This window comes from Schistocerca nitens, chromosome 2, assembly GCF_023898315.1.
Source record: "Schistocerca nitens isolate TAMUIC-IGC-003100 chromosome 2, iqSchNite1.1, whole genome shotgun sequence".
In the NCBI taxonomy this organism is placed as follows: domain Eukaryota; kingdom Metazoa; phylum Arthropoda; class Insecta; order Orthoptera; family Acrididae; genus Schistocerca; species Schistocerca nitens.
In genome coordinates, this window is record NC_064615.1 from 863,579,287 (window position 1) to 863,604,894 (window position 25,608).

The window sequence follows — 25,608 nt, forward strand, 5'->3', positions numbered from 1 at the left end:
CTTTTTCCTGTTCCCTTCATCAATGTAGTATAGGAAGGATACATAAATGCCTCTGTATGCATTGTACTTAGTGTAATCTTGTTTTTGTTGTCCCTAAGGGAGCAGTATGTAGCAAATTGTAGTATATTCCTTGCTTAATATAGGTTCTGGAAATTTTGTAATTAGACTTATGTGGGTTGGTTGACATCTATCTTCAAGTACCAGGTAGTTCAGATTTTTCAGCATCTCTGTGACACTGTCCTCTGTGCCAAACAAAGCTGCTAACATACATGTGACCAAAATTCTAGGATCGGCTGCACAGGTGTTTTTAAGCAGTCTACTTAGTAGACTCGTTGCATTTTCCTTGTATCATACCAATGAGCTGAAGTGTACCAACTGCTGTACCTATGTGATCATTCTATTTCTTCTTCTTTTTCTTCTTATTCTTTGTCCCTTAGGCTTTTTGACATGTTGCGAACTTCAAACTTGATCTTATCAATACTGGCAAACATTCATTGCTCATGTGTTCTCTGTGAGATCTCCAATTTTGAGGACATCATGAAATTTTCTCATTTAAACTATGACTATTCAGTGGGTGTCAGACATCTTGGTTTTTCTTTTTTCTTCCTCTTTGTCACCTCACAAATGATTGAAGAAATTGCCTTTTGGAGGCTTAGCATGTATCTTTATCCTTACAACCGATGCTTCAGACTAGGGTAAGGTTGCTTACACTGCTGTAGTCTTGCAGAACGTTAGCATTATTTCCTTTGTTACTTTGTCTGTTGGCAACGTCCTTGCCACAGTGGATACACTGATTCCCATCAGATGACCGAAGTTAAGTGCTGTCGGGTGTAGCCGGTACTTGGATGGGTGACCATCCTGGTCGCCATGTGCTGTTGCCATTTTTTGGGGTGCACTCAGCCTCGTGACACCTATTGAGGAGCTACTCGACCAAATAGTAGTTGTTGTGGTCGAAGAATAGCATCATAATGACCGCAGAGTGGTGTGCTGATCACACGCCCTTCCTATCCGCATCCTCAGCTGAGGGTACACAGCGGTCGGATGGTCCCGATGGGCCACTTGAGGCCTGAAGATGGAGTGCTTTACTTTGTTTGTTATCAATAAACAGCCTATTTGAGATGGACTACAAAATGCCATGGTTCTGTGTTAGGTAGTGTAAGTTCAAAATTGTACTGTTCCATTACTTTACACAATACAGATGGTATTCATTGTAGTGTATCTTCATAGTTTGAGACTGTTACCTGATAATTGATAAATGAGTATCAAGACAAGCTCTTGTTTGTCATTTTCAAAATCTAACCATGGAATATTTCTTTTCAGTTCTTGAATAGCATTGTCAGTACATAAATAAAATTGGCACTCAAGAGCAGCCTTGTTGTTCTGTGCCCATATTCATGTATTCAGAAATGAGTTCCTTTGACGTGTTCTTATCATTTATCTGTACATTGTCATAAAAGTGTTTCAGCACTTATAAGATTGGGAGTTCCCTTTTTGTCCATGATACCTCAGTGCTTATTTTCCACTTCATGTACCTACAAATTATTGCATGCAGGTGTTATGGGGTTGACTGATTTCAGTAAGCAAATTGCTAATCTTTGCACCACTTTGAAATCTTATAAAGATCTGCCTAAATATTTTTTCCACCATTGACAGTACTTCATTATAGATAACCACATCATCTGCAAAAAGTCTGAGATTACTATTATTACTGACTGCCAAGTCATTGGTATACACAGTGAACAGCATGTTCCCAAGACTATTCTGGGCAGCCTTAAGCTACCACATGTTGATGACTCCACCGAAGACAACATGCTGTGTCCACCTACCGTGAAATCCTGAATCCAGTCACAAATGTTGTGTGATGCCCTCCATGATTCTACTTTTAAAGCCTTGGTGTGGTTCTGAGTCAAATGCTTTTGGAAAGGAATACTACATCTGTCTGACTGTTATTGATTCAGGTTCAAATGGCTCTGAGCACTATGCGACTTAACTTCTGAGGTCATCAGTCGCCTAGAACTTAGAACTAATTAAACCTAACTAACCTAAGGACATCACACACATCCATGCCCGAGGCAGGATTCGAACCTGCGACCGTAGCGGTCACGCGGTTCCAGACTGAAGCGCCTTTAACCGCACGGCCACACCGGCCGGCTATTGATTCAGGGCTTTGAGGATGTCATGTGAGAAAGATTTGAGGTGGGTTTCACATGACTGATGTTTTCAGAATCCATGTTGGTTGGTAGGAGGAGATAATTCTCTTGCAGGTGCCTCATTTTGTTTGAACTGAGAATAAGTTAAAAGGTTCTACTCAGAAGGATATCAATGGTATTGGACAGTAGTTTTGTTTATCACCTCTGCTAATCTTCTTGTAGACAGGTGTAACCTGTGCGCAAAGTTTATTCTTCAAGGGATCTACAGCATATTATTGTTAAAAGAAGAGCAACTAGAATGCAAATTCTGTGTAGAACATAACAAGAATTCCATTGGACTTGGAGCTTTGTTCGGTTTTAGCAAGTTCAGATGTTTCTCTGTTTCATTGGCACTAATGTCTGCGCATTGCTGTGAGAGTTGATCTGGAGCAGTACTCCTGGGTTTCCCCTTGTAAAGGAATATTGTAAAACAGTTAATCATTTCTGCCTTTCCTTTGCTGCCATTAATTTCAGTTCATTGGTCGTCCATGAGAGGACATTAACTTTGATGCCACTTACATCCCTTACATATGATCTACATTTATTATTATTATTATTATTATTATTATATTTTTTTGTTTTGTAAGAGGTCTTTTGATAAGATTCTGCTATGTTGATCATTGAAGGCTTCACACTTTTCCCTTTTGACAACCAAGTTTGTTTGTTTTGTATCTATCTATCTATCTGTCTATTTACCTATCTATCTATCGTCTTATGCTGTGTTTTACACCTGTTGTACAGCAGTTGGACAAAAATATGGAAACACCACATGCTTGAATATAAATGCTATGCTGGCCAAGCCTGCAGATTGTGCTGATGTATTTGACCACAAATGGCACCTCTGCCATGTCCTCAATATGTTGCCGTGTCAGTTGTGGTCAGAATATGTTCTGTGTGGTTGTGAGCAAATTTTGTTGGAGCTAAGTGACTGAGAACATGTGTAAATTGTTGGCGCTCATATATTGGGTGCTTCTGTAACAATGGTACCCAAAATGTTTGTACTGCATTCAGGGAAAGTGGAAAAATGTCATCCATTAAGTCCGCCATCCACTAAGTCACAAAGTAAATGAAAGTATGTACTGAATGATTGTGGCTAAAAATAATGGGACAACAGTTGCAGAAGTCACTGCAGAACTGAATGTCGCACTTGCAAATCCTGTGAGCACCAAAACATAAAGGGAGCTCCATAACCAGGGAATTGCAGGTCAAGCTGGACTTCCAAAATCACTCAACAGCAATGCATCCCCATGACAGGAAAACATTAAGCAAAGGCCATAAAACCTGGACTATGGAGCAATGGACGGATGAGTCTTGTTTCACGCTTTTTCCAACTTCTGGCCGAATTTTCGTTCCAACAGTGAAACATGACGAGTTCAGTGAAGATTGGGGCCCCATGGTTGCTCTGCAATTTCACAGTACTGCCAGTGATTATTTGACCATTTTGACTAATCAGGTCCACCCCATTGTACAGTGTTTGCTCCCCAATAAGTGAAGCTTCTTTCTAAGATGACAAGGCCCCTGTTCACACAGGTTTCCTAGTCTGGGATTGGTTTTGAGAGCAGAGGATGGATTGTTGCACCCTTCCTGCCACCACAGTCACCAAATCTTAATATTATTGAGCAGTTGTGGTCTACTTTGGAGAGAAGGGCATGTGATCGCTATCCCTGTCCATCATTGTTACTTGAACTTGCCACTATTTCGCGGGAAGAATAGAAACGGATCCCTTGAAAACCATATGATACCTATATTAATCCACTCTGAGTTGAGTGGATGCTCTTTCGAATTCCAACGGTTTTCTTGCACTGCATTAGGCATGATAATGTGTTACATTTTTGGTGTATCCATGTATTTGTCCATCCCCTGTACAGTAGCTGCAGTTCATGTAGCTGTAGTTTTTACAGAGACTGTATACCATGGAAGGTCCCTAACTTCACAAACTGTTCTGGAAGATACATACCTATCTAGTGCTTAGTTAGTTGTTCTTGTAAATTTCATCTACAGTTCCTCTACAAGTTCCTACACAGAGTTAAATTTTCCTCTTCCTCCTTGAGAGGTGACTACTGCCCTGTATGTAGTTTACCGCAGAACATCCACAATTTTGTGCTTTTCATTTGTAATAGTAAAGTTGTCTAACTAGACAGCAATGGAAGAAGCAATTAATACAAACATATGAATCGTTCTATGTGTTTTAGTGGCCTTTTGTACTTTGGTAATAATTATTGCTACAACCAACTTGCAGTTAGTGATACCAATTTCAATCAGGTCTACTTGTTGCCATTAGATCTAATACATATCTGGAGTGAGTGGGATCACAAACTATCTGTTCTAGATGGTCTTCAGACAAGGCATTTAGATTTAACAGTGGCTGGATTGGTCGCTAGTCAAAAAGTTCTACATCAAAACTAGAATGACTTTATTGCTTGTAATATGATGCATTTCGGACTTTGCCATCTTCAGATATCTAGGAGCAACATGCTGCGCATAGATAAACAGGGTGAATCAAAAATGGCTTTACAACATTGGAATGATATAGAAATTTATTGAGCTAACTTACACAATTGGTAATTGTGTCATTTTGTAGCAAAAAACCTCAAGTATGATTCACGTAGTGCATCAGTACCCTGTCCACCACCAGGAACGCCAGCGCAATGCACAGTTAAAATGGCTACTTTGACTAGTGTGCAGTGTGCTCGCTGAGTGTTTAGATTTCAGGAAAGAAACTCTGCAACAACTGTTTGGCATAATTTTCATGCCAAATATGCTGAAGAACCTCCAAGCAGGTCTACAATATACTCTTGGGACAAGAACTTTGTTGAGATGGGTTGTCCACTGCAACATGATAAATCACCAGATTGCCTGCATTTTGATGATTATGTCGAACAGGTTGGGGAGAGCTTTGCTGGCAGTCCACAGAATTCAATGCGACGTGTGTCTTGCGAGACTGATATTCCACAAAAGACTGTTTGGCCGGTACTGCAGAGACATTTACTCTTGAAATCACACAGACTCACAGAAGTTCAAGGTTTCCTATTTAATCGTTTCCCAGGTCGGTGGGTTGGCCGTGAAGGGCCCATTACATGACCACCTTGCCCCTCGGACTTGACACCAATTGATTTCTTTCTCCGGGGTTTCTTTAAACACTGTGTATGTACCTCCCCTACCAAACAGTTTAGCCGACCTGAAAAATCGAATCTACACTGTCATTGTCTAAGTTACACCTGATTTGCTGCAGTGACTGTGGAAGAAATTGATGACCGCTGGGATGTGTGCTGCATGACAGATTGTAGTCACATCAAATCAAACTGACACTTTACACTTTTATGTGAAACTTGAGATTGTTTGCTACCAAATGACACATCTACTGATTCTGTAAGCTATCTCAATTAATTTCTATATAATTTCAAAGTTTTAAAGTCCTTTTTGGCCTTTTTGGTTCACCCCATAATGGTTACAAGATGTGTATATAACAATCATAAGCAGACTAGTCATTGTTTCATACACATCTTGTAACCTTTATATCTATATACAGCATGTTGGATGAAGTTAACGGAGCTTTTATAGTTCGTAATTTTTTTCTGTTGAATGGTACACAATAACGGTGATTGAATGTTTGGGTGACAGATGTGAATGCACCCTGAGGGACGCAGATCATCTTGTACCTGTATGTAGTTTGGAAACACTTCGTTATACAGTAGCAAAATTCTCGTCCTTCTTCCAGTTCCTGTATGATGTTGATTCTTCCAAATTTTCCACATAAGAAAACACCACCATAATAGTTTGTACTGCCTTTTATACTACCATGTTTTGCAGGAGAAAGCTTCATTTCGGCACCGACGTTACACGTCATACACCATTGATGGAGCTAAGACGTGTTCCCATTTCCACCGAGTGGTCAAAAGACGTTCCTGTTGCTTTAACTCAGCTCGATCTGTTTCTACACGGGTTGCAGAAGGTGGTGGATATAGTGCTCTCTGACTTCCGTTCACTTCCGACTTAAACTGGGGCGATCACATGGACAAAGCTGCAGGAAGGCCAGTGCAGATACTGAGGAACAGTTTCAAGATGGACTGTCTAAAACCACTTTGGAGTTTTGCTGTAGCAGATAGGTTCGAAAAAGGTGACTCGTTTCGAGATATGAGTGTGGCACGAATATTGTTCACCAGTGGCTGTAATCATTAAAAGACGTCTCCATAGAATCCAATGCAAGTGTGTGATTGAATGAGACATTTGATTCCAAATCACAGACAGAATTTCTACCAGAAAGCGTCACACTATCAGTGACTCATGTGTGTTCCTGTATGTAGAACCAAAAGCGCTTTTTATGCAGGGTCGTTGCAACCTAATTTTTAATAGCGCGGTCCTTACGTGTAATGTATGTTGCGGGCAGTAGAATCCTCCTGTGGTCAGCTTCAAACGTCGGTTATCAGTAGTGCTTCTCGAAAAGAACACCATCTTCCCTCCAGGGATTCCTGTTTAAACTAGCTGGTGAGTGTAATACGATTATCGATAAAGAAAAATTACTCGCCATGCAAAGTGACTTTCATGATCAACTTAATTAATTAGCCTATCAATTTGATATCCGTGACATGCCAGCTGGCGGCTGTAGGCGATGGCTAGGGCACCACGGATATGATTCTTGACTTTGCGTGATGTTTTCTTTCTTTCTTTCTTTCTTTCTTTCTTTTGTCGATATCTTTTAACGGTATTTGTATCACTCATCTACACAGGGAGAGACGACCATCGTAATAACATCAGATGCATTACCGAATTTATAAAGTGATACGTAGTATAAACCTATTATTTACAATTTCTCTGTGCTATTAACTTAAGAGAGAGTCCGAAAGTGAGGAGGTGTCCTGTGTCAGTGGTAGATCTTAGCACTGCGTCATGAGCCAAAAATGAGTTTAATATTGAAGTCCTGTGATGCAGGACTGACAGATAAGAAAAGATTTTTCTACTGGATGAAAGAATACTTAAAAGGGGAAGCCACGACGTTTGGAACGCGGATTTACCTCAGACTTCGTACACTCGTAGTACTCCATGAGGACAACAAAATGTGTAAGCAGTAGCGTACTTCTCAAGCGTTATTGAGAAAATCGCAAGATAATTTCGGTCGTCAAATATATACATGTGCGTGGTCAATGTTTCCTATGAAGCGGCGGCAGCCGAGTGGTTAGAGTTCAAGCCCCGTAATCGCCGGGTCGCTGGATCGAGTCCCATTTGTAAGATTTTTTTTTTAATTTTCAACACAGTCATTTTCTTTACTATTTATATTACAATTGATGTAATGGGAAAAATACGTGTAATCGGATGAACTTTTATTAAATTTACAATGTTATTTGACAGTCTACAAATTTTTATTATCACAAATAATATAATTTACTATCGACCAGTAACTGTCCAAACGCATAAAGTGATGCTGAAAATGTATGCTTGTCCGTGATTCGAGAAATCCCTCATACCTGGAAGGAGCCCGTAGCGACTTGTTACTTCCAAGTTTATGAGCGGCACGGACGGCTTTCGAAAGATGTACAGTTAATCGTCGCTTTTGACGTTGCAGGATGGTATTTTTCATAAAAACATGGAAAACATAAAGTTAAACGGCACCACCTGCATTGAATAAATGCTATATTTCCGCATACGCAAGGTCTTTTGAGGTTTTCCGTGGGGAAACAAACCTCGTTAACATTTTCAAAAACCTCTCTTTCAGACGATAATTTGGAAGCAAACCATGCATAACGCAGCATTTCCTTAAATGTCGGCGCTACTAATTGGTCATGAAGTATCAACTGTATTTTAATAGCGTCTTCACCAGAAGCAATTTCTCGTTCTCTTTCGATTAAATACGAACAATTTTGAAGACACGGACAAGCATACATTTTCAGTATCACTGTATGCTTTTGGTCGTTTACTAGTCGATAGTAAATTATATTATTTATGATAATAAAAATTTGTAGACTGCCAACAACATTGTAAATTAATAAATGTTCATCCAATTACAAGTATTTTTCCCATTACATCAATTGTAATATAAATAGTAAAGAAAATAACTGTGTTGAAAATAAAAAAAAACTGACGAACGGGACTCGATCCAGCGACTCAATAGTTACGGGGCTTGAACGCTAACCAGTCGGCTGCTGCCGGTTGATGATAAAAATGGCCACGCACAGGTATATATTGGACGACCGAAATTATCTTGCGATTTTCTCAATAATGCTTGAGAAGTACGCGCTTCTGCTTACACATTTTGTTGTCCTAATGAAGTACTACGAGTGCACGTAGTTTGCAGTAAATCCGCGTTCCAAACGTCGTGGCCTTCCCTTGTTAGAGGGAATGTAGCCTGTGCCATAGTCCTGCACAGGAGTTTCGCAAGTAACTATACTTCAGCGACGTGAAAACGCGTGTTTGTCTGATTTCTTCTATCTTCGAAAATAACTCGTGTAAAAGGGAGGAGTCTATATTTCGCGTGAGAAATTCGAGGTGTATATTTAACTACATTGCCGCTTCGACGTTTGTGCTGAAGGTATCGATAGCATCCGAAATCCTAGCACTCCAATCATCCCCAGATGCCCTCCATGACGGGGATATTGCGCACTGGCATACATGCGCGTCCACGACTGCGGCTGTGACCGCAGAGGTAATTTTCACCGATATCTTTACGCGGCGCTGCGAGTGTACGTGGGGGAGGGCGCTCTGCGTGTGGACCTCGGGACAGGAGCGCGCGTTATGTGCGTTTTCAGCTATCTCAGACATCTAGACATGACAACTACTGTTACGGACTGGATCGTGGTTTAAGCGTGTCGTGTTTAGTGCTTCTCACTATATCGCAGTGGCTTCGTCCTTGCAGTGGTATTTGTTGTTCTCTCTATTCTATCACGTAGTAGAACCTTCCTCCCTCCTTCCAAATGTGGCGGAGACAATCAATTTAGGAAGTCTATAGTACTTTTAAAAACCCACGCGTGACGTCAAATTCCCGATATATCAATTTATTGTTTCCAATAATGGTATTGCATGCGGACGTGGATGCGGCTACCCTGCAGTCGCATTGTGGTTGCGAGTTTTTGTGATTATCAGGATTTTTTCCACCACATATGTTCCGTGGAACCGTAGTGATGGAGGAGGGTGCGTACAAGACGTCGGATATATGTAGCACTACGATCTATTTGCGACGGAAATTTTATCACTGGATTTGCGTAATGTTTGCGTGTGGTACTCAAACGTTGAAAATATGTTTTATTATGAAGAAGGATCATCGTAAAGTGGATGTGAGTGCTTTAAGCGATCTCTTTGACTCCTGCAAACTGTTAAACAATTAATTTGACAGGATAGGTCAAATGGATTATTTAACTACACTCCTGGAAATGGAAAAAAGAACACATTGACACCGGTGTGTCAGACCCACCATACTTGCTCCGGACACTGCGAGAGGGCTGTACAAGCAATGATCACACGCACGGCACAGCGGACACACCAGGAACCGCGGTGTTGGCCGTCGAATGGCGCTAGCTGCGCAGCATTTGTGCACCGCCGCCGTCGGTGTCAGCCAGTTTGCCGTGGCATACGGAGCTCCATCGCAGTCTTTAACACTGGTAGCATGCCGCGACAGCGTGGACGTGAACCGTATGTGCAGTTGACGGACTTTGAGCGAGGGCGTATAGTGGGCATGCGGGAGGCCGTGTGGACGTACCGCCGAATTGCTCAACACGTGGGGCGTGAGGTCTCCACAATACATCGATGTTGTCGCCAGTGGTCGGCGGAAGGTGCACGTGCCCGTCGACCTGGGACCGGACCGCAGCGACGCACGGATGCACGCCAAGACCGTAGGATCCTACGCAGTGCCGTAGGGGACCGCACCGCCACTTCCCAGCAAATTAGGGACACTGTTGCTCCTGGGGTATCGGCGAGGACCATTCGCAACCGTCTCCATGAAGCTGGGCTACGGTCCCGCACACCGTTAGGCCGTCTTCCGCTCACGCCCCAACATCGTGCAGCCCGCCTCCAGTGGTGTCGCGACAGGCGTGAATGGAGGGACGAATGGAGACGTGTCGTCTTCAGCGATGAGAATCGCTTCTGCCTTGGTGCCAATGATGGTCGTATGCGTGTTTGGCGCCGTGCAGGTGAGCGCCACAATCAGGACTGCATACGACCGAGGCACACAGGGCCAACACCCGGCATCATGGTGTGGGAAGGGATCTCCTACACTGGCCGTACACCACTGGTGATCGTCGAGGGGACACTGAATAGTGCACGGTACATCCAAACCGTCATCGAACCCATCGTTCTACCATTCCTAGACCGGCAAGGGAACTTGCTGTTCCAACAGGAGAATGCACGTCCGCATGTATCCCGTGCCACCCAACGTGCTCTAGAAGGTGTAAGTCAACTATCCTGGCCAGCAAGATCTCCGGATCTGTCCCCCATTGAGCATGTTTGGGACTGGATGAAGCGTCGTCTCACGCGGTCTGCACGTCCAGCACGAACGCTGGTCCAACTGAGGCGCCAGGTGGAAATGGCATGGCAAGCCGTTCCACAGGACTACATCCAGCATCTCTACGATCGTCTCCATGGGAGAATAGCAGCCTGCATTGCTGCGAAAGGTGGATATACACGGTACTAGTGCCGACATTGTGCGTGCTCTGTTGCCTGTGTCTATGTGCCTGTGGTTCTGTCAGTGTGATCATGTGATGTATCTGACCCCAGGAATGTGTCAATAAAGTTTCCCCTTCCTGGGACAATGAATTCACGGTGTTCTTATTTCAATTTCCAGGAGTGTATATTTTTGATACCGAAATGGCGTCAACTTTCCCTTTGTCTCACTTTGTCCCTTTTTTTTTTTAGCTAATAGGAATGCAATATTCTGAGGAGAGACGAAAACCTCCATCTTCGTGTTTGGAGACGTTGGTTCTCACAGACTAGCAGGGAGTGGCCACTTGAGAGCGACAGAGACAGGAAGTGAGTCCGTAATTTGCCGATCAACAGAATGCCCCCATTTGATGCTTTGTTGGGGGCCGCGAGATCAAAGGAGGACGATAGTCGGTGCGTGGTCGGTGGTATTTAGGAACGTGATCTATAATTAGAACATGGACTGTTTTGAACTTTGTGGCGGCGTCCTGACGATAGATACATTCGCGGGAGACCTCAAATAGTGACTACTATATCGCACTTCATTCCATTCCCTTCTGATTGCAGTTATTATGTCATGGGGTACAATGGTGAGGGTTCAGTCATGATGTAGACCCAAGGGGGGGGGGGGGGGGACCCCGTCTCTCGCAAACTGATTAAATAAAGAATATGTTTGAATATATTATTGATTTTGATATGAATTTCGTATCATGAGGTGGTCTGAGCTTGCATGACAAGTTGGTGGTGGTCTGGCTGTCTACGGTTTTCGCGCGCTCGGGGATTCAGCTGGAAAAAGCCTGCTTCCAGTCCGGACTTCACTCTGTGTGAGCTGCAGCTGCTGACGGACGTACCGTCGCTTTGCGGGTCCCCCAGTTACGACTGTGCCTTGTGTAACAAAGTATTGTGATAGTGTCTTTAACAATATTGTGCAGGATCCTCTTCAGAATTTCGACGCGGTAGATTTGCGGTTATTTATTTTTGCGATTTTTTTTCCTATGTATTTTCCGTAATGTATTTCTGTTCCACGTGTACCTGGGAAGGCAGTGCAGCATTTTGGGTGCTAGTGGATTTGAAACAAATTGTTTAAAGCAACATTTGCAAATGTATTGAGGCTTTACCAAATTTGTTTATGCTTGCAAATATTTCGGAGTAGTGGAGGAAGACTGAGAGGTTTCACAAGTGCGCCGTGATCTGTTTTTAGAGCCTGTAGCTGTATACATTGCAAAATTGAAGCAAACTTCTGTGCAGCGATATTTTTGAAAGTGTGTGAGAAACCGAGAGGTGAAACCAGAAGCGCGAACTGATACGGACGAAGAAACAATAGAACCGCAAACGCTCTCTGTCGGTAACAGCGACTGCAGTTCCATCGCTGGAACTGGCCGGAGCCGCTGAAGATGGGTGTTACCTTAAGCGATGCTCCTCTGCTAGTCACATCGAGGTGTCCAATGGCACAGTTGTATCAGCTCTGCTGGAAATACCTGTTTGCTGGCATCCACTCATGCTGGCTTGGAAACGCTCAGCAAAGCCAATCAAGGAGGGATCCTGACTGGCAACGGAGAAGTATTAACTGTCAGCCCCATTGCTACCAAAAGCTGTAGAGGCGACAACTTATAATATTATTTATACCAAAGAAAGCAAGGAGTCCTTCTTCCCGGCGACACACGAAAAGAGGGGAGCGCGCTTCAGATAGTTCCGTGATGCTTTCGGAAGTCTGCCACAAGTGATGGACCAACTTTAAACTTTAGGGGAGGTGGGGAAGAGATATACTAGCCTAAACAGCATGTTCATTTTCAACAGTTTCCTCTGCTTCAGTCATAGCTGCGCCAAACCAGAGACGGGCGATTTTGGACCAGTGATGTAGAACTTTGCATTTTCGCGTCTTGTCTCTCCGCAGTTGGCACTGACAGCACTGTACCTGTCGTAGGACTCGATTTTTTTGTGCAGCCTCTCTGCACCTACACTACTCCTGAACGTCGGTGTTTGTTCCAAGAGATTTCCGGTTTTCTGCAGATTTCCTCAACTTGCCGAGTCTAATACAGGTGTCCCTTGCATAGAACGCAATTTTCAGCGTCAACCTTACAGCAGATAGGTGTTGACCTTTCGCAGCGCCTAAAGGTGGCGCACAGACCTTCCGGTCTCAGCAATGGTTACACTATATGTTTTCCCAAGTTAGCGAAAAATTATCTTAAAACACAGATCTGAATAGAATTTCACTCATTACTCGTTACTGGAGAGCTGTCGTTGCTGCGGTCTTCAGTCCAAAGACTGGTTTGATGCAACTCTCCACACTAGGATCTCATATGCAGGCTCCTACACCTGTACGTAACTACTGTAACATCCATCCATTTGAACCCACTTATTGTAGTCGAGGATTGGTCAAGATGTACAGTTGTTACTTCCCACCCCCACCCCTTTTTCCTCTCCTCCCACCACCTGGCCCACACACTTCCCTACATTACCAAATTGGTGATTCCTTGAAGCCTCAGGAATGTGTCCTATCAAGCGACCCCTTCTTTTAGTCAAGTTGTGCCGTAAAGTTCTTTCTCCCCCTTTTGATTTAGTACCTCATTATTTATCTACCTACCTAATATTCAGAATTCTCTTTTCAGATATATTAGTGGCTCGAAGAATTCTTAAGTAATACAACCTAGTACTCTATCCCAGACGGTGAGTGTTTATCGAAGGCAGTGGTATCGTCAGGAGTCATATTTTCACAAAGTGGTCAGAAACAGTCTGAAAAGCTTATACGGGTGTTCAAAATGGCTCTGAGCACTATGGGACTTAACATCTGTGGTCATCAGTCCCCAAGAACTTAGAACTACTTAAACCTAACTAACCTAAGGACATCACACACATCCATGCCCGAGGCAGGATTCGAACCTGCGACCGTACAGTCGCGCGGTTCCGGACTGAGCGCCTAGAACCGCATGACCACCGCGGCTGGCTTATATGGGTGTGGCAGAGTAGGTTGTGCTGAGAAATAATTGATAAAAAAATTCGACACGTTGCGCCGTTTGCCAGTTAATTAGCATTAAACTTAGGCAATCGCGCCGTTGCGCTCGCATATTCAAGCGGCCCGCCGGAGATGGTGTCGCCAAACGTTCGTTGCGAAGAAACGCTTGTAAACATGTTTTCGGCTTTTATTGTAACGCTGACAATTCCATTTCTTTTTCGGCAGAATGCGAGGCAAAGCCTTGTTACACGGTAGCCGCCACTGTGTTGATGCCCACGACACAGGCAGCGTCGGTGTTGTTGCTACGGCGGGCGACCGCCCACTGTGCCCTCCGCGCTGGCCGTCTGCGGGGCGCCGCACACACACACACACACACACACACACACACACACACACCTCGTGGGATCCGCCCCCCAGCCACACCGCCCGCTCAGTCGTTCTCCGGCGCGCTACCTGTCACACCGCCCACGCTGTCACAGACGCGCCGCTCCCGTCTACAACAGCTGGCGCTCACCGCCGTTGCTCCGATCATCAGCAGGTAGGCTCCTACTACTAGACAAAGCGAACTGTGGACCAGGTCGTAGCGGGAACCAACTTGGTCACGTTACTTGGTACGTCCACGTTCCATTTCAAAGTAGTTCGCGTTGTTACCGACAGCGTAAACAAGGAAAAAGATCGTGAATAATGTTCTGCGGAGTCACGACGGCCTTTTGTTAACGTCGTTATGGTTATTGACGATGAAAAGGAGGAAGGAGTGACAGCGCTGACGGAAAAGGTGACGGGATGTTTATGAGAAATTCGATAGTACGCAGATTAAGTCAGGAGGGACGCGATGATGAACTGGCAAGGGGACTGTACAAGCTTCCCCTCACAGATCTGATTCATATTGACCGGAGTACGGCTTCGACATATGTAAACAAGAAGACCTAACTCTCACCAGTTTTCGAGAAAATCGGGTTTGAAAACTTTACGCGTATTATATATTTTTTGTGGTCGCTAGTACTCAGGAAGTCCACAGCTCAGTGTGTTAAAAAGATTAGTTTCAGGAGCGTGAGGTTCATGCATCGAATGCTCCTAACCGCACTTCTTTTTTTTTCTTCCCGCGTAATTATTATAAATGTACAAACCGTTGTTACTGAATGATTCATCTATATTCATAATCGTTATCCTGAAAGGAGAAAAAAAGTTTCGTAATGAGATTGGGAAAAAAGGATACACAAAAACTTTCAATCAAATCAGTATAGTCAATTTTATTTGTATTATTTTATCTACATGCGTGGCAAATGTAATGTGTAACCTATGGAGCACTGTGCGGATGACGATGATATTGATAATAGAAACGTGTGAAACAGCAATAATTACGACATACAGCACTTGTAATGAACACCGAATCTTTGCATGTGCATAGATTTTTCGGTGTGTGTGTTACAAAACAAACGTGGGTTACACTTTTAGACGGTACTCGGTCATGACACAATTTCGCTGTGTACCACGTATATCTTTTGTTAGTTACGTGGGTATGATAGAAAAACACCAGAAGCAAGATTCGAGCCACAGTGCTCGTGCTTACGAAACTAAGCGTGTATGGCGAAATATGTAAGTACGTGTAAAATGTTCAAAATCGCTTTTGCGTCTCGCTATTTACACATGTTGAAGTCATAGTCGTGTGCTCCAGAGCCCTTCAATATGATCAAATCCGAGAGGGGAAATTCGTAGGTCCCCTTGTGAGTGGGATTCAAGCATCTAGCCCAGAGAAGCAGAAGCAAAATTCCCACAACAAATACCGTACTAACGATATGTATAAATGTTATTAGGCAGCAGTTTCTGCGATATTATCAACAGTACAAACAACTACTCGTATAAAATTACATTTATCCTGTAAATAATAAAAATTCCGTGTTTTACAAATGAATGTTTACTTCGTTTTTAATCAAACCTGTTTCACCTATTCATACTACGCATCATCAACGGTTTATAAGAAAAAATTAGTTATACGTATTGTATTTTGAGATCTTTAATGTTTCCTGGCAGCAAATCTAAATTACCTATTTAAACTCTGTATTCTTTCCATGTGTCCATTGAATCAAGGTGCATCTACTGCCTACCGAAGAACCTACGGATATGTGAAAAGCATAGAAAAAAGTAATTAATAAATCGGAACGATATAATTATGAACACTTACTAATGTAAATGTGCTGCCAGGAAATGCCACAAAAAAATGGCTCTGAGCACTATGGGACTCAACTGCCGAGGTCATTAGTCCCCTAGAACTTAGAACTAGTTAAACCTAACTAACCTAAGGACATCACAAACATCCATGCCCGAGGCAGGATTCGAACCTGCGACCGTAGCGGTCTTGCGGTTCCAGACTGCAGCGCCTTTAACCGCACGGCCACTTTGGGAAATGCCACAGATGCCTAGCAAAAGTATAATTCTTTTTTTATATTATAGACCACTGATGATGCTTAGCATGAATAGGCGAAAAACAAGTTTCTTTAAAAACAAAATAAACATTTAGTTTCAAAATACGGGTTTCTTTTTATCTACGTGATAAACATAATTGAGGGAGCAACTGAGAAAGAATGGCCGAAAGTATTAACAAATCTATAAAACTGTAGGAAAACTTCACCGGTTTTGACGCACAGAACTTGATTCAAGGCTGTCAAAGAAACTTTGAGAAAAATTATTTTGTCTATGGGATTTCTTTTTAAAACATAGCAGAATAAACGAATTGTCACGTGCGAACGAGACTACATAGTTTCGAAAAAGGCGTAATACATTAGATTTTTACGAAAAAATTAAGCAGTAGAATTAAAGCTCTCAGTGGCTTCTTTACTCGAAATGTCGATTCATACTTTTTACACTTTAAATAAATTTTGTCGAAGGCTAGTGTGCGAGGTGTATTGTCAAACAAAAGTTGAGATTTAGTGGTAACGCGCAGTGGACAGCCCGTCAAAAAGTGAACACAGGTCAAGCGTGAAAACAGGAAGAAGATGTACAGAACTGTGAAAAAAAAAGCAAAATAGAAACAGTGAATGGTCGAAGAATAACAAGTGCAATATTGAAGAAAAGTAAATAGTAATAGCGTCCTGGTCTTGTGGTCATGGTGTTTGACTGCCAAGACAGCGAGCCGTGTTCAAACCTCTCGTGCCAATTTTTCTCTCTGTATTCAAATTTGAGTCTGTATGGTGGTGAACGCCCGCTCACATCAGCGAGATGTCAGGAAAGGATCTATAATGACAGTTGATTCTGCGCAACTACTGTATTAGCAGCCGAAAGGATGTGGCTTTCGAATGGGAAACGCAAACGTTCGATGAAAAGGCGACGAGTCAACCGAATCATCTACCTGAAAACACGTCTGGGCTGTCATACACGGCTTAGTGACGGTACGTTTGTCATATGATGGGAATCTCTTACCGACGCACCTAATTTGTACGCCTGGTAGAGTGAGTGGGATATGCCTCCTTGCTCGATTTAGGTGTTCGTATAAGTGTGAATGTGATCACTCCCAAGGAAATCATGAAACTGTAATCATGAAACTGAAATCATGAAACCGTAATAGTTGTCACAAATGAACGCAACAGTTTCACAATCACACAGTTTCTCTGTGCTCTGCCGGAACGTATGTTTTTAACGTTTTTGAAGTTGCGTTCCGTTTTGGAAGTGTTAACTCCTGAATTCCTTTGTTGTAACATACTTCACACCCGTTTATTGTTGTTTTTGTTTCTGTGTTATGTGCTTGTGGTATCCCGCCTGCTCTCACTATCTACCTTGTTTGGTTGCCAGGGTAACGTATCTTTTCCACATGACTCAAATTGTATAACCAATGTGTGTATAACAACTGCCAAGACTACAGAAAGAGAACAAACATTTCAGCGACCGGAGGGACATTTCATAATGTTGTGAAAAAAAGGTAAATAGCTCGCTCGCTCAATATGGGACTTGTTGAGCTTGAACCGTTTACTGTTTCTATTTTGCCATCTTTTTCTCACAGTTCAGTACACCTTCCTGTTTCATTCTTGATTCGTGTTCAGTTATTGCGGGCTATCCACTGGGCTATCTTACCACTAAATTTGAGTGAGTGCGATGGGGAGTTTCCTTTGTAAAAATACTGGAATGTACGCAGTTATCACCTCTCCTCCCTGTCTGTGAGCGGCAAACACAACAGTGCTGCTACCCTGGCCAGGTCTTCATTTCGCTTTGCTGTGTGATGCCTGGAAAGCTGCCGGCCGAAGTGGCCGTGCGGTTAAAGGCGCTGCAGTCTGGAACCGCAAGACCGCTACGGTCGCAGGTTCGAATCCTGCCTCGGGCATGGATGTTTGTGATGTCCTTAGGTTAGTTAGGTTTAACTAGTTCTAAGTTCTAGGGGACTAATGACCTCAGCAGTTGAGTCCCATAGTGCTCAGAGCCATTTGAACCATTTTGAACCTGGAAAGCTGTAGACAATGTTGCACCAACACTTGCTGTTTATTAGAGTACTAATGGTGGCACTAGTTGTTGCAGTAGTAATAGAAATAGTAGTACTAGTAAGGTTGATTCGTAATGGGCGCTGGCGGAAGGTGTATCGGAAGGAGATGTCAGCGTTACATCGTGGTGTGACCACACTTGCCGGAACCGCAAAATGTCCTTTTGATTAGCCCAGTATCGAATGATGAATGTAAGGTAATGAGATACCATCCGTGATGCAGAACGGGAATATAGTATCAGAATTAAACAACAATCATTGCCAAAGTATATTAATTACAAAGTGAAAATCACAGTGGATATTCTCGGCGAAGTTTGTATTACCTGGAGAGAAGTCGAAAAAAAGGAAATTTTGTTTCACTGACAGTTATCCATTAGAGAAAACAAGCACAGGCAAGCACGTCAGAAATATTCAATACATAAAGTATTTCTACCTTCTTCATTGTGTAACAAAGTCGAAAACAGCTGTATTTTTCCCCTTCAAAAGAGCTGACTTCGGCGGCAAAAAAGATATTCAACAAAAATTGTTTGGTAAATTTATGGTTTTATTTACGTACAGTGTAGGCTATTTCTTTGTCCAGCTATTGTAAAACATACAGCATTTTTTTCATCCATCTTTCCTCTTTCCTAGAATACTTATAGGAAAAATAACCATATCTTCAAGGGACCTTTACCACATATCATGAAAGCAATAAAATAAAAACAAATACGACACAACAACATTTAATCCACTTATATGACATGAGTGAGCGTTGAGAGAATATAGACACTCTTGCTATCTCCCCTCCCTGTCTGTCAGGCGCCAATACGACGGCCAGGGTCAACATCAAAAATTTCTTCCTGTCCCCTTCCATTGTATTAACTGTGGGTAACGGTCGTTACCCAGCGAAGTGAACACAAAAAGGGTGGCACCACTGTCATGTTTACACGAGAGAAACAGGCAGGGGGTGTAGTCTTAGAGAACACTCTAGCATCTTCACAAGTGGAGCGCTTTATCACACTACACATCCATAGCCTTTACGCTCACAAGAGACATCATCTGCTATCAATATGGAAACATTTATTCTCAGAGTAATGTACACTCCTGGAAATTGAAATAAGAACACCGTGAATTCATTGTCCCAGGAAGGGGAAACTTTATTTACACATTCCTGGGGTCAGATACATCACATGATCACACTGACAGAACCACAGGCACATAGACACAGGCAACAGAGCATGCACAATGTCGGCACTAGTACAGTGTATATCCACCTTTCGCAGCAATGCAGGCTGCTATTCTCCCATGGAGACGATCGTAGAGATGCTGGATGTAGTCCTGTGGAACGGCTTGCCATGCCATTTCCACCTGGCGCCTCAGTTGGACCAGCGTTCGTGCTGGACGTGCAGACCGCGTGAGACGACGCTTCATCCAGTCCCAAACATGCTCAATGGGGGACAGATCCGGAGATCTTGCTGGCCAGGGTAGTTGACTTACACCTTCTAGAGCACGTTGGGTGGCACGGGATACATGCGGACGTGCATTCTCCTGTTGGAACAGCAAGTTCCCTTGCCGGTCTAGGAATGGTAGAACGATGGGTTCGATGTACCGTGCACTATTCAGTGTCCCCTCGACGATCACCAGTGGTGTACGGCCAGTGTAGGAGATCGCTCCCCACACCATGATGCCGGTTGTTGGCCCCGTGTGCCTCGGTCGTATGCAGTCCTGATTGTGGCGCTCACCTGCACGGCGCCAAACACGCATACGACCATCATTGGCACCAAGGCAGAAGCGACTCTCATCGCTGAAGACGACACGTCTCCATTCGTCCCTCCATTCACGCCTGTCGCGACACCACTGGAGGCGGGCTGCACGATGTTGGGGCGTGAGCGGAAGACGGCCTAACGGTGTGCGGGACCGTAGCCCAGCTTCATGGAGACGGTTGCGAATGGTCCTCGCCGATACCCCAGGAGCAACAGTGTCCCTAATTTGCTGGGAAGTGGCGGTGCGGTCCCCTACGGCACTGCGTAGGATCCTACGGTCTTGGCGTGCATCCGTGCGTCGCTGCGGTCCGGTCCCAGGTCGACGGGCACGTGCACCTTCCGCCGACCACTGGCGACAACATCGATGTATTGTGGAGACCTCACGCCCCACGTGTTGAGCAATTCGGCGGTACGTCCACACGGCCTCCCGCATGCCCACTATACGCCCTCGCTCAAAGTCCGTCAACTGCACATACGGTTCACGTCCACGCTGTCGCGGCATGCTACCAGTGTTAAAGACTGCGATGGAGCTCCGTATGCCACGGCAAACTGGCTGACACTGACGGCGGCGGTGCACAAATGCTGCGCAGCTAGCGCCATTCGACGGTCAACACCGCGGTTCCTGGTGTGTCCGCTGTGCCGTGCGTGTGATCATTGCTTGTACAGCCCTGTCGCAGTGTCCGGAGCAAGTATGGTGGGTCTGACACACCGGTGTCAATGTGTTCTTTTCTCCATTTCCAGGAGTGTATATGAATCTGCGTTTTACTTGAATAAACCATTGTCTGCATTAATTCTAGTCCTTCAGTTTTAAATAAATTTCAATGTATAAAACCTTTCTTTGCACTTTTTTGTGCTGTCTTGCTATACCACCTGGTGTAGTAGGAAGGAAGGGAGTGAGTGAGGCGTTTTTATTATAAACATATGCAACAGGCTGCCTGCCACTAGCCACTAATCACTAGCACAAACACCAGCCGTGATTCCCTGAGGTAACTACTTATGAATTCACGACCTCACGCGATTTCTTAAAACACCTCCAGAAAAACAACACACAGGTGCACACCAACGAACAACCGATTCAGAAATTGAGACAAAACAATCAGGAAACGAATGTCATTACTTCGAGAAGTGCAAGGACCTGCAGTTGACTGTGAACGTAAAGAAATGTAATGTACTGTATACAGGGTGTTGTAAAAAGGTACGGCCAAACTTTCAGGAAACATTCCTCACACACAAATAAAGAAAAGATGTTATGTGGACATGTGTCTGGAAACGCTTAATTTCCATGTTAGAGCTCATTTTAGTTTCGTCAGTATGTACTCCAACGTGATCAAATTGTAAATTTTCACAATCAACATGTGTGGGCTGACGAGAATCCGCACGCAATTGTGCAATCACGTCATCAACACAGATTTTCTGTTAACGTTTGGGCAGGCATTGTTGGTGATGTCTTGATTGGGCCCCATGTTCTTCCACCTACGCTCAATGGAGCACGTTATCATGATTTCATACGGGATACTCTACCTGTGCTGCTAGAACATGTGGCTTTACAAGTGCGACACAACATGTGGTTCATGCACGATGGAGCTCCTGCACATTTCAGTCGAAGTGTTTGTACGCTTCTCAACAGCAGATTCGGTGACTGATGGATTGGTAGAGGCGGACCAATTCCATGGCCTCCACGCTCTCCTGACCTCAACCCTCTTGACTTTCATTTATGGGGGCATTTGAAAGCTCTTGTCTACGCAACACCGGTACCAAATGTAGAGACTCTTCGTGCTCGTATTGTGGACGGCTGTGATACAATACGCCATTCTCCAGTGCTGCATCAGCGCATCAGGGATTTCATGCGACGGAGGGTGGACGCATGTATCCTCGCTAACGGAGGACATTTTGAACATTTCCTGTAACAAAGTGTTTGAAGTCACGCTGGTACATTCTGTTTCTGTGTTTCCATTCCATGAGTAATGTGATTCGAAGAGAAGTAATAAAATGAGCTCTAACATGGAAAGTAAGCGTTTCCGGACACATGTCCACATGACATCTTTTCTTTCTTTAAGTGTGAGGAATGTTTCCTGAAAGTTTGGCCGTACCTTTTTGTAACACCCTGTATAAAAATAGGCGACGAGATCAGTTGCTGCTACATTACGCTTGTGGAAACAGTATCAACTGTAAAATACCTCGTCAGCTACACATTGCTTGCGACAGTGGCTTGCATAGATAAATGTAACATACTACACATAAAAATCAGCGCATAAATCAGTTACTGTTAGATCATGCCAGTGGAAACAGTATCAACCATAAAATACTTCATCGAGGCAACGTGGTTCGTGGCAGTGAGTTGCATAGTTTGCATCAGGCTATGGGATGCCTCCTGCACAGGGATAAACAACCGTCATAGCGAAATGAGAGAAGTCAGAGGATGTATAGAAAAATCTAGGTGTTCATTATTCCCGGGTGTTATTCTAGAACACTTAATTATTACTAACTTAAATCAGGGAAGTTGCTACACAACCCACAATTGACAAGAGAATATACTCTTAATGGAATGGATGAAATCTCTGTTACACATCTGCTTTCGTGGCAGGATACTCCTACAGACAACAGCATCGCCTGAGAAAGCTGTATGGAGCTTCCAGTGTTATCTATTGTGAATGGTAACAAACCTAAAACAATCCTTTGAATCGAAATTACGGATACATCTATCGATTTCGTCTATGTACTGGAATTCCTTGTAATAGGACGATCTTGAATTTATTTACAAATCTGACTCAAAGCTCATATTTTTGTTCGCTAAACAACCCATTGCGATCAAAGCAGATTGTCCGCTGAATGGCGTTGTAGCGGGACTTTGAATTTCGCCGCGCTACATTCGTTCCCTCAGATATAAATATGCCGTCGCAGCAGTATGAGCGCTCGACGGCAGAGAGAAAATACCAAAATTGTAACCTTTTTTGTTTTTCTATCCGTTTTCAATTGTCTCTTGATAGCCGTAGCTTAAGGCAGACGTGAGCTGATTAAGACGAATAAACTTATTAATGTGTAGACATTGTGGAAGTTATTATGAAATTCGGAGGATGGAGAGAAGCAACTAAAATAAATTGTATTTAAGAGCAAGACGGTTTTGTGCACATTATAAATTCCTGGACAATGAAACTTACTGCAAGATTTCGGAGCCGACTTTTCACCCAGAAATGAAGGAGACGCCGCAAGAAAGAAGACAAGTTAACCTGGTAAAGGATGATTTATCTACGCCACTTCCCCCTGTCAGTTACATTCTGTTATTCTCTGTTCCTTTTCAAAAATTTTGTAGTGGAAATTGGTTTAACTTTTGCTCAAAAACGCCACAAGGACCACCCCAACAATAGATTTTCTGTAATACGAAGTCCGATTAGCTTTTCATTCTTTCCCTTTTTCACGGTCTCTCTCTCTTCTCACATTTATCTCTTTTTTTATTAACCACTACAACTGGCTCCCGCGACAGGACGCAATTTTCGGATGTGTCGTTTTTGAGCAAATTTGAAACTTTAATTTGTATTTTTTCCCAACAGAGAATATAAAAAAAATCCTGAACTCTAAATGGTAACGAAAACACCAACTTTATTGTACCTAAGCAAATGATTATACAACAATATTGTAAAGAATTTTCGTAACTAATTCAATCTGTTTTTCTTTTCATGGCATATATTGATGCAAAAAACTGTTATTCTGAGACCTTTTGGTGATTATCCGATGGAGATGTGTTAAGAAAATCCATATTTTGACGAATACGATTTACGCGGAAGTGTTTGACCAGCCGCTGGAGGACAGAAAATTTAATGGTGAGTCACACAATTATGATTCATTCAAGCATTCAATAGCCAACTGCAGAATCCATTTTTCCCTTTCCACGCATCCTGTAGTTTTCTTCTAGATTTTTCCAAAATTATCCATCTCAATTGTAGTTTGTGGTAATTATAGTATTGTTGTAACTGCATATGAAGATCGTGAATTTGACCGCCAAACAGTCATTTGTTATGAAAAATTTTGTCCGCCCTGCTGCATCTTTCTCAACCATTGTTTGCAATAGAGCAATCATTTACATTGACGAGAAAATATTTCATCCTAAATTTGAGTCAAATCTTTATTAATCAGACTTATATTATTCCCTTTTTGACTTACGATTATACATTCTATTACAATGGAACGCGGTAAGGTAGAGACAGTTTCGGCAGATGAGTTAAGTGAAGTAGATTCATCTTTCAACGAACAATTAAGTCCGCGTTTCCCTCCATGGACGAGTTCACAGATCAATGCAATGATTTTGTCTCAAACTCGCAACATTTGTGATAATACACAGATGGCGACTTTAAATGACGGAATGTGGAATGGACGCGAGACTAGACCGTCAGCGCCATTGTTAACATCAATGTCAGAACCGAATATGAGACAAATTCAGCAATGTGACACAAACCGGACACAGGAAACTGACAAACTGGACCGGCTATTAGAGTTATTTACAGACATGAAACGAGACGTTAGTCAGAAAATTGACATATTAAACCATACTATGACCGAAAATTTTGAACGGACGACAAAACAGATGACAGAATTAAATAACACCACTCAACAGCTCAGCCAGCGATTTGAGACACTGTCCGATCGAGTCACTAAACAGGAAGAAACTTTGGTTACGTTCACACACGAAACAAAAAACAATATCAACCGATGTGAGAATCAGTTAACTCAAATAGTTAATGTGCAGCAGGAAGTGAACACTCGTGTGGAAGAGTTAGCTCAGGCCCACACTTCAGCTAGCTCCACCCAAGAAAAGCTGACTGAAGAAGTGGGAAATATTACCCAACAGCTCACAATGGTAGTTCTTGAACAAACCCACCTCAAAGAAAAGATAGAAAAATTAGAAGACCGAGCGGACCTCGCGTCACTAAACAACGACACCAACATTGCCGAAAGAATTGTACATGAATGTAAATTGTGTGACGACTATCTGGACAAAAAACTTGAAACAATTACACAGGACATACTTTCAAAAACAAAGACACATGTTAAAGACGGGCCAAAAACCACAGAAGACGAAGTGACAAAATTACGAGACAATGTTGTGCCGTGTTTGGCGATTGGTGCAAACGCACCGCTAGGAAACGACAAAACAGCTAAAACCATGGCTAATGACACAGACAGAACACCTATTGTGGAATCACCTATTTCCAATCAAAATTACAATGTGCCGCCTTCTTTTCCACCAAACGAGCAATATTACGACACGACACCTAGAGTAGCAAGTGACACAAACTACGTCAATACAGTTATGCCAACCGGCATGGCCGATGACACGTTTGTAAGACATGGGCATTTCCAGACATTTTCCAGTGAGGACAAGCACAAAGTCCACCCTATTGTGTTTATTAGATCATTTGACGGTGTTTTTCCACGTAGTTGGTCAGAAGTCGATAAAATCAGATACGTCACCAATCTCATGAGAGGACGAGCAGCTAAGTGGGGTGCCGCTATGAAACGGCGGTGCCTTACGTTTGATCAGTTCGAACAAGCCTTCTTGGACGAATTCTGGTCCGAAAATGAGCAACAGAGTCTAAGGAGAGAAGTGTGCAACCCGGAGACCTATGACCCTAAAAAAGAGAC

General features: G+C 43.2%; 1 protein-coding gene across 1 annotated transcript in view; it reads left to right on the top strand.

Annotated features, from left to right (window-relative positions):
• The first annotated feature begins 14,222 nt into the window (after window positions 1-14,222).
• Window positions 14,223-25,608, top strand: part of LOC126237137 (inactive ubiquitin carboxyl-terminal hydrolase MINDY-4B) — a 517,352-nt gene continuing 505,966 nt past the window's right edge. Inside the window, exon 1 of the mRNA XM_049946966.1 lies at window positions 14,223-14,302. The gene's annotated coding sequence lies outside the window, so the exon portion shown is untranslated. The remainder of the gene's footprint in view (window positions 14,303-25,608) is intronic.